This window comes from Gracilinanus agilis, chromosome 3 (genome assembly GCF_016433145.1).
Source record: "Gracilinanus agilis isolate LMUSP501 chromosome 3, AgileGrace, whole genome shotgun sequence".
NCBI lineage: Eukaryota > Metazoa > Chordata > Mammalia > Didelphimorphia > Didelphidae > Gracilinanus > Gracilinanus agilis.
This window is the reverse complement of record NC_058132.1, coordinates 393,245,114-393,256,430: the sequence shown is the minus strand read 5'-3', so window position 1 is coordinate 393,256,430 and position 11,317 is coordinate 393,245,114.

Below are 11,317 nucleotides of genomic sequence, written 5' to 3'. Positions count from 1 at the left end.
ATCAAGCCATTCCCCAATTGATAAATGGGCAAGAGACATGAATAGGCAATTTTCAGGTAAAGAAATCAAAAGTATCAATAAGTACATGAGAAAGTGTTCCAAATCTCTAATAATTAGAGAAATGCAAATCAAAACAACTCTGAGGTATCACCTCACACCTAGCAGATTGGCTAAAATGAAAGAAGGGGAGAGTAATGAATGTTGGAGGGGATGTGGCAAAATTGGGACATTAATGCATTGCTGGTGGAGTTGTGAACTGATCCAGCCATTCTGGCTGGCAATTTGGAATCATGCTCAAGAGGCTATAAAAGACTGCCTGCCCTTTGATCCATCCATACCATTGTTGGGTTTGTACCCCAAATAGATCATAGATAAACAGTCTTGTATGAAAATATTTATAGCTGTGCTTTTTGTGATGGCAACAAACTGGAAAAGGAGGGCATGTCCTTCAATTGGGGAATGGCTGAACAAACTGTGGTATATGCGGGTGATGGAATACTATTGTGCTAAAAGGAATAATAAACTGGAGGAGTTCCAGGCGAATTGGAGAGACCTCCAGGAACTGATGCAGAGTGAAAGGAGCAGAGCCAGAAGAACATTGTACACAGATACTGATATACTGTGGTAAAATCAAATGTAATGGGCTTCTGTACCAGCAGCAATGCAATGACCCAGGACAATTCTGAGGGATTTATGGTAAAGAACGCTGCCCACATTCAGAGGAAGAACTGCTGGAGAGGAAACATATAAGAAAAGTAACTGCTTGAACGCATGGGTCGGGGTGGACATGATTGGGGTTGTGGACTTGAAATTACCACGCCAGTGCAACTACCAACAATTTGGAAATAGGTCTTGATCAAGGACACATGATAAAACCAGTGGAAATGTGTGTCGGCCATGGGTGAGGGGAGTGTGGGGGGTGAAGGGGAAAGTAGGAGCATGAATCATGTAACCATGTTAAAAATGATTATTAATAAATTTTTAAATTTAAAAAAATCATATTCCTCAATCTAAAACTAATCAATCAATGCACTTATTGAATTTCTCCTTCTCTGATATAGTATTAATTATAATGGATTATTAATGTACACTATAATAAGATATTGTTTTAAATAGAAAGGAGGGAAAAGTATTCTTGTTTATGACAGAGTTGTTTTTATTTTCAGAGTTAGTACTCACTTAGACTTTGGTGGATTACCATATCAACTGTTCATTCTTTAAAAAGTTAGAAACCTTTCAACAGTACCAACTTTTAAAAATAACTATATTATTGTAATGCTCCTTGAATTGTATTAATGTGTTCATAAAGATTCCTGTCTTCAAATATTCTGTTTTTGTCCAATTATAATGTATTCTATAATATGATTTTAAAAACCAAATTGATGAGTTTTTCCTTTTTCCTAGCAAAAGTACTCATCCTAAATAATGTTATACTCTATTTAATTCTCAGTCAGATGGATTGAAAAAAAATGACCAAACAAAACAAAGTCAAGGGGAAAATGCTTTCAAAGATCCTTAATATTATATTCCTGCCATATCTATCATGTTGAACTCAAATTCTATCTTCACATTAAAAAGATATATAGCTGACTTTGATCATCAACTAGGAAAATGGAACATGAGGGATACATTATAATAAAGAATAGTTGAATGAGAAATTTTCCCCCAAGAAATTTGCATCTTAAAACAATCCAGAGCTAAACCATTTTGGAAACCCTGCTGGCATTTTTATAGCTAAAAAAGATAAATGTAATTCTTCAAATTAAAAAAAAAGTAGTCTAATATTTAGTGTTTGACATTTTATTACAAAGAATTAAAAGTTTCTCTTCTGCACAATGGCTCCTAAGGTGAATTATTTATTCATAATAGATATTATTTCAAGCATTTTTTAAAAAGAGAAAGTATTTAAGAGAGGTTGCCAGGTGGTATTATAGAAAGGTTGAAAAATAATATAATCTATGATGTATTTTTCCTGTATATCTTTTAAAACCTTTTAAGAGTTATTTAGGCTTCAAATTTCCATTCTTTATTTGTTTCCACTTTAAAATTGTGCCAAACCTAGATAAGAATATAAATGGGATTTTAACTCTTCCAGATTTTTACACTGCCTCCTTTAGAATATTTTTTTCAGTATTGTCTTGAATTATCTTACTGAATTGGATTGATGGGGACAAACCAAATAGACTGTTTGAGATCTTGAATCTTGAAGTGCATGATATAATAACAAGTCATAAAATACTAATGTGATCAGAAGCAAGAATGGTGAAACGATGTTTAAAAAAGGTCAGAGTTAAGGAGTGTATCAATGTGCCACATTAGTGATCAGCAGTGAAGAAACTATGGACTATGAAGGAAAGATAGTATCAAAAGTCCTGGAACTTTTAGGTTTACAAAACTTGTAATGGAAGAGGCTAAACACACAATCAGGAACTAACATGTAAAAATCAAAAGGAAAATAGAGAAAAATAAGTTCATAATTCTTTGAGTAAAAAAAATCAAGGAAAAAAGAAACATATTGAATACCAATTGTGTCAGGAATGGTATGCAGAACTGGGGACAACAATGGAAAGAATAAAACAATGCTTACTTTCAAGATGTTTATAATCTAATAATAGAGACAATGGCCACACAGATGAGTATATGAAGAAAAAATAAAAGAAAATATATACAATGTAATTGAGTCCAAAATAGTTCAGATGTCAGGGCACTAACATTCAGGGGGCCAAAAAAGTTATTGTTCTGGTGGTGCTTGCATTGCATCTTAAAAACAGGCACATTAGTAGTATTATTTGGAGATCAGGAAAAATAATTATTTAATGGCTGCAGTTCTATCCAGATTTTTAAACTACATTTTTAAGAATCTTCTTTTTCAGTATGATCTTGATTTCATAATCAGAATTATATGAGGTAGAGGAGAGGAGGAAGTGCATTGCAAACAGAAGGATATGGACAGGATACAGTAACTGAGAAGGTAGAGAATTGTTTTAAAAGGAACAGAAATATAAATTTAATTGGATCAGAGAGTGGGGAGCTTCTGAGGAAAGGGTAATGTCCAATGAAGTGGGAAGACCTATCAGGACTAGGTTGTTTAAAAATAAAATAAAGATGTACATTTTATCTGAGAAGGTATAGGAAGCCACTGTTCATGTCACAATCAGATCTGATTCTATAGAAAATTACTTCAGCAGGTGTGTGGATGGTAGAATTGCTATAGATTTGAGGTATGAGATAGGAAAACCAATTAGGCAGTTCCTGCAATAATCTTAGGAGAGGTAATTATTACCTGGACTTAAGTGGTGGCTATGAGTAAAGGGAAGGGAAAGGTTGTGAGCGATTTCTTAGATAAAAATATCAACATTTGTCAACTGAATGGATTTGTTGGATGAGGGAGAGTGAAAAGTTTAGATTATTGCTGAGATTATGAACCGAGGAGAAGAGTGATAAAGACTAATGGAGATGAAGGTGGTGCTTTAGATAAAAATAAGGAATTGTGGAAGAAGGATTGCTTTAGAGTAGAAAGACAATTATTTCTGGTTTTCGACATGAATTTAAGATATTACACTGAGTTCAGAAACCTCTGGTATGTATTTGGCAATATTGGACTCAGGCATAGAGAAAATTGAGATATTGTCTGTCTGTTCATCTGTCCATCTGTCTGTCTGTCTATCTCCATCCATTTCTCCACAGAGATGTAGATATTGTAAGGATGGGGGATGGGACAAAAAGAGGCAGAAGAAGGCCTTTAGTGACAGTTGGTGACAGTTGAGACCAGAGAGAATTCTGGGAAATTCTCTGGAGGAAGAAGGAGGAGAAGGACTTCTGGTGGAGGACTGAGAGAGGGAGGAGGAGAACATCTCAGCTCAGATCCAGTCCTGAGAGTTTCCTAAGGAAACTCTTTGGACATTTGTTTCTTTGGACATTGATAACTTGATTCTCTGGTCAAAGGCATCTCAGCGCTTCTCCTCCAGCAAGACTTCAATCATCAGCTAAGTTTTGGGACTCCATTTTGGGAGCAGTCTCTTAGGCTCCTTCCCCCATTACCCAACCTTGCTAAGAGACCCTTTCTGGTCTAACTTAAAATTATAGAAAAGGATAGAAACAGAAACAGAAGGAGAAGAGGGGAGGGGAGACGCTTAGGAGTGGGAACCACAAAGGTTCCCACCCGAGTGATAGTCCCCATAGAAATAGAGAAGAGGGCACCCCAAATCCCTCTGCCCTTCACCCCTTTTTCCAATCCCTGAATTGTGATTAATAAAAGCCATTCATTAGTCAGATAGTATTCCAGAGTGCCTGAGAGACAATGAGGGGGAGGGAAATCACAACTTGGACTGGCTGCCTCCATCTTGGAGCCAGACCACCCGCTATGAAGTTGGCTGACCTGGGGGAGGCTTTCGTGAACCCCGCCCTCATTTGGAATCAGATTGGGGTCCCCCATCCCTCCTCTTATAGGGAAGCCTCATCCCTAACTCCTGTGGGGCAGCATGACCATCCAGGTCTCCCAATTTAGGGGTGACACCCCCTCAAAGTCTCCCAGTGTATAATCAGCAGGAGGGGAGAGCTAGAAGAGAGTTTCACCTTTATATAGGCTCTAGCTCTCTCCTCCCTCTATCCCTAAAATTGGGTACTAGCTCTGTTTATTCTTATAATTTCTATATGTAGATTTGCGCCTCATATGTATGAATATGATAATTAAGCTCATGGGAACAGAAGAGGCAACAGAGAGATAAAAGATGATGAGGAATAAGGTCAGAGTTTGGCAGCACTATCATAGCTAGTAGCATAATGTGGAACCAGTAAAGGAAACTTAGAGAATGTCAGTCAGGTAAAATGAGAATCATAAAGAAGTGATGCCATGAAAATTTAGAATGGAGAGCATATCTAGAAGACAGTGGCTAAAACTGTATCAAAAGTAGTAGAGATGGAGATAGCTGGGTAGCTCAGTGGATTCAGAGTCAGGCCTAGAAATGGGAGGTCCTAGGTTCAAATCCGGCCTCAGACACTTCCCAGCTGTGTGACCCTGAGCAAGTCACTTGACCTCCATTGCCCACCCTTACCACTCTTCCACCTAGGAGCCAATACACAGAAGTTAAGGATTTAAAAAAAAAGTAGTAGAGATGTAGAGAAGTATGAAGAATGAAAAATGGCAAGCAGTTTAGGAAATGAAGGGATGTTTTTGGAGAGAGCTTTTGAATGATATGGTCAGAAGTCACATTGCAATGAATTGAGGAACAACTGAAAAGACAAGAAGTGGAGAGACTATTAACAGTTTTTCCCCTATAAATTTCCCAAAGACAGATAAAAGATAGGATGATAACTTGATAGAATTGTTGGTCTATTGAAGAAATTTGTTTTGATAATGAGATAGATTGGCATATTTTTTAAGACGGTAGAATAGATAAGTAATAGAAAACAAAATAATAGTTATAGGAGTGATGAAGATTAGAGTGAGAGAAGGTGTTAGCAGGGAAAGTCTTCCAGAGAAAATAGGAAAGAATGGCACTGAGATATTCCCTAAACTCTTATAGGGTGAATATGGCCAGGCTACAACATATAAACCAGTGATTCCCAAAGTGGGCGCTACTGCCCCCTAGTGGGTGCTGCAGCGATCCAGGAAAGTGGTGATGGCCACAGGTGCATTTATCTTTCCTATTAATTGCTATTCAAATTTAAGAAATAATTATTTCCAGGGGGCTAAGTAATACTTTTTCTGGAAAGGGGGGCAGTAGGCCAAAAAAGTTTAGGAACCACTGATATAAAAAATGAATACCCTTGAACATCTGGATAAAGGATGTCATCAAGGAATGGTATGATTGGGGAGCTATGTTGCTCACATGGAGATGAAGAGTGATAATTTGATAGCCAGAGTGCCCATAAGTTTCCTTGAGACATCATGAGAAAACAAGCAAGGCCAAGAATATGGTGATATTTGTGTGGTGAATTTAAGTGAGGAGATAGATCAGTCACCTTAATCACATAATATGGCCAGGAATGATGATTTGAATCATTAGAAAGAACTTCTAAATCACTGAAATCACAGGTCCATTTTGGTAGTTTTCTCCCAATTCACTTCATTTGCCTATGAATGATTCAGAGTTTGATTGATGTTACATGTGAATCTATCATGAGGTATTCATTTAACTTTCTTGATCAGCAAGATCCAGAAATAGTTGTTTCTACAGTCTTCTCCAAATCTAAATATTTCAATATAAGGAATTATCAACTAGATTTATTTTAATTACAGCAAAAATCACAAGGAAGAAGACAGAAATCTACCAGACGCACACATATCCAGACATATATAGACACATGAAGGCTAAAATGTCATGAAATTTAGGTAACTCCAACATTAGGGAAAAATTATTAAAACACAAAAGCTATTATTATAACTCCAAATCACAAAAAGAGACTTACAATACTCCATTATACTAAAACGAACCCTACAAAATATAGAAGGCATAGAAGGACCATTAAAACATAAAAAAGTATGTTAGAAGCCCAAATTTTGCAGTATTCACAATGGGAAAAAAATCTAGATTTTTCAAGATATAGAAAAGCCATAATTTCTTCTCTCTTTTTTTGGTATTGGTTTTAAAATTTCTATCAGCAAGACAAGAAAGGAAATTAAAGTCATAAACTTAGACATAGAGGAGAAAAACTTGATACAATGATTTACTTAGAATATATTGGTATACTTTCTTAAAGATTCAATAAATAACCCATATAAGGTAATAGCTTTGGTAAATAGTGGAGTGCAAAAAAAAAATCAAGAGGATTTTATGTGTAGCAATAAGAAGATCCAGCAAGAAATAAAATGAGGATAATCTCCATTTCAAATTACAAATACTTAAATATGGGTTAAACTTACATTGATATACTATTTTATTATTTATCACATTTTGTTTATTTTTTCCCCAGACAGATGAGCTAGTTTCTACCTGGAAATGAATGGACAATGGTATCAAAAGTTGTACATGGGCTAGTGGGTTTTATGTTTTGACCTGAAGTGTGAAACTACTAGGAAGTTAAGGATAAATGCATGCTTATGTTATTTTTTAAAACATTTTACATGAAAGTGATTTTTGAACACATTCCATGTACACCAGTTCTTCCTATCAGTTATTCTTTATGGCAGAAAAATACCAATGGCAAAATGGTCTCTCTGTCTACCTGATAGGATATGAAGCATGAACTTTTATGGATATGGCTAGATAGTATACTGAATCCAGTGAATTTGCACTCAGAAACCAAAATTGCTGTCCCTAGCATAGGAGTTCCAAACCTGAGTTGAGTATATTGACTCTCCATGGAATGGGTATACATTTCTAGAGGATAAATCTGAAAGCTGTAGTTCTAAAGAGGAAAGAATAAGAAAAGAACACATGATGGCTTTTTTAGAACTAATAGTAGAATTTGAGGCCCCTTCTTCCTGACTTTAATCCAAAAATCTATTTGCTACAAACAGCTAGGGAGTACAATAGATGGAATGCTAGGACTGGAGTCAGAAAACTTAAGTTCAATCCACCTAGGGCACTTACTAGCTATGTGACCTTGGGAAAGTCACTTAACCACTGTTTGCTTCATTTTCCTCATTTCTCAAACAAATATAATAATAGCATCTTTCTCCTAAAGATAGGATAAGGATGTTACAAAGATAAAATCAGATAATATTTGTATAGCATTTAGCACAGATCCTGGCAGATAATAGGTGGTTATTAAATGCCAGCTGTCAATAAAAATAGTGATAATAATTACTGTAATTATTAAACATACTAACACATTAGATTTAATGATCATTTCAATTCATAATTGGTTCAATGCTGGAGCATGAGGACGGGCACAGATAAAAAGTGCCCATGCTTTTACTTAATATGAAATTTTTGCTAATAAAGTTGCATCACAGAAATACTAGTAAATGTTTTGGGGGCTTTTCTATTAGCTTTTTTATGCTTTGTATGTATCAGTGAAGCCACTTTTGCTATTTATTATTCATCATTCCTGTTATAGGACCACGTGTTATCCTTTTAAAGTAATATATTGCCTCAGGTACATCTCTTATGTCATTTTTTGAGTATGGGATATCACTGAAATTACCCTTTAGTCCGCTTGTACCTCTAGCCTTCCACTGAATGTTAGCCATTCTGAAATAGCCAATAATGTTCTGTTCTCCCCACTTGCTTTACTCTTGTAAAATTTTAATTTTTAGGGAAAAAAACTTACTGATAACCTTTTTTGTTTCTTTTAATTTTATTTCTATGGTGCCACAAGCAAATAAAGGTCTTTTAGAATAATTTCTTTAATTCAATCTATTTCCATGCCTATTTCCTCAATTTATTTGTCAACTTTTATTTATCAGCCAATTATAATCCCCCACGGGCCAAGAACAGTGCTGTTATACACATAGGATTCAGTAAATGTTTTTTTAGGTCAATATTTTCCATGACTGATGATCTTGCTGGTTAAAGAGACCTCTGGAAAATTGATCCAAAAGTGTATCATGCTTTTAGTCTGCTTTTAATCATTATCTTCACTAATTGCTTAATCATGTCCTACTTTTCATGACCCCATGGACCATATCATACCAATACTGTCTATAGGGTTTTCTTGAAAAGATACCAGAGTAGTTTGCCATTTCTTTCTTCAGGTAATTAAGGTAGAGATTAGGTGATTTGACTCCAGTCACGCAGCTAATAGGTGTCCAAGGCCAGATGTGAACTCAGGTCTTGCTGACTCCGGGCCAGAACTCTATCCACTGAGTCATCTATCTCCCCTTATCCATCTAGCTATTCCTCTTCACTAGTTATTCCCTTTTCTTATATCTGTGTCTTTATTTACATTATTCCATTTTCCTTAAATTCAGCTTTATCCCATCTTTATCAATTTGAAATCCTCCGTATCCTTCAATGCTCCATTCAGTTGCCAGCTCATGTTTGAAATGAACATTGCCAACATCTGGACATAAATTCTTAAATGAGGAGGTGTTTCTCATTGGGGAATGACTGAACAAATTGTGGTATATGAAGGTGATGGAATACTATTCTTTTATAAGGAATGATGAACTGCTTGATTTTTATATAAACTGGAAAGACCTCCATGAACTAATGTGGAGTGAAATGTGAAGTACCAGGAGAAAAACATTGTACACAGAAAGTGAAACATTGTGGAATGATCCAGTGTAATGGATTTTGCTCCTAGGAGCAATTCAATGATTCAGGACAATCCTGAGGGACTTCTGAGAAAGAATACTATACCTATTGCGAGAAAGAACTGTGGGAGTAGAAACACAGAAAAAAACCATGATTTTTCATCATCACTTGTTTATATGGATTTATGATTTAGTGTTTTGATTTTTAAAGATTACTCTATTACAAAAATTAATAATATGGAAAAAGGTATCAAGGGATAACACTTGTATAACCAAGTGGAACTGCCTGTCAGCTCCAGGAGAAGGGGTGGGAAAGATCATGAATCATGTAACTATAGGAAAATATTCTAATTAAATGAATTAATTTTTTTAAAAAAGAGAAGAAGTTCCATGTGTTTGGGTTTTTTTTTTATGTCAGAGAAGAGGAATGATGAGTCACTGCTTGAGAATAATGGATAGTCAGTCGAGATGTATTGCTTAATTATTTTTCTTCCCCCAAAAGAAGTTTCAATACACAAGGGTTGGAGTAGGAAAGTGGTAATGACAAATATATTGATCCAACTTATAAAAATTAAACTGATGGCTTTACATGTCTATTTTCCTTCATATTTTCATTAATAAATAAATATAACTTGAGTATACCATTAATAAAAATTGAACTTACTCATGCTACTTCTTTACTATACTTTCTGAGGATAACATATCTTTCCCAATTAATCATCTCTAATTATGATTTATTGTATTAAGTGTCTTCATATCTCAAACATAGGAGTTAAATTAATTCACTTATGACAGGAAAATGACTATGTTTAATACTCTGTACTAATAGCCATGACAAATGTGAAGGTACCTAAGTCAAAATCTCTTCCCCCATGCAACTTTACTCTATTAGCAAAGAGAGAGTTATAATTATACTGGGACATTTAGGGGCCTTGTTCAATTTGAATGAGCTTAAAGCCTAGATGGGAGGTTGTCCATCCAGAGTTTCTTACATTTTTTGTGTTGCCCCTTAAAATAAATGTCTACATTCAGTCTTAGGACAGGGATGAGATACCTACACAAATAAGATGGGTGCCATCTAGGGAGAGATTTCTTCAAACTGTGATGGTCTATCAGAAATAGTAAATGGACAAATTGGATTTGTTGTGAAGAACATTCAATTACATTTACTTTATCAGAATGTGAGTTAAATCTTTCATTTTGGTAATCTCCAGTGCTCAAGATAGTGCCTGTCACATCTGTCATGTAGTAGGAACTTAATAATGTTGTTTAATCAAACTGTAATACTGATACTAGTATTATACTAAAAATTCTTATCTTTAAGAACATAGCATTCCCATCATTTGGAACAAAAATACACACATACTCACTATCCACAGAAAACTCCCTCATTCAGAGCTACTGGAAAATCCATTTAAATTTTTTTATTACTACTTGGAAAGTAAGATGAAAAAAGTTTTTGAAATTGGTGTCTTTTCCTCAAAGCTTACTATAGTTTCTAGCAACAAATTCATCTTTCTCAGACAGTTTTTGTTGCTATTCCACAAATATAAAGCAGGTGCTGGGTTTTATTTCCTAAAATTTATGAGGAAATATTATTACTCATGAAAAGGAAAGATTAGTTTTGCTGTTAGACATAGGAATGTGATTAAAGTTACTTTACATAATATACTTACCTATTCACTATAGCACTTTGGCAAGTTCTTGAAGTGTCCCTGCTATTCCACACCTGAGTTTCATGATGTAGAAACATTTAAACAGAAACATTTTCCAATTTACTGAAATTTTGAATATATACTCATTTCAAAACTAGGGCAAAATTTTCAAAACTAGTCTTTTACTTGTGATATTATTTAGGCAGACAATTTTATAAACTATGCTCTGATGTAATCAAGGATATATTGGGGAAAATCAGCCATTTTTAATGGTAAAAACATGTTTAGAAGATGGATTTTTATTTTATTTTTTTAATTTTTAAACATATTTCCAGTTACCAATTAGAAGTTATAGCAATTTTCAACATAAATTTCCCTCTTGGAAATGATGAGCAATTTGATCTAGGTTATATATGTATTGTCTTACAAAATATACTTCAATATTGGTCAATTTTGTAAGAGACTACTCATATAAAACCAAAATCCCAAAATAAAAACACACAAGAAAATCATAATGTGA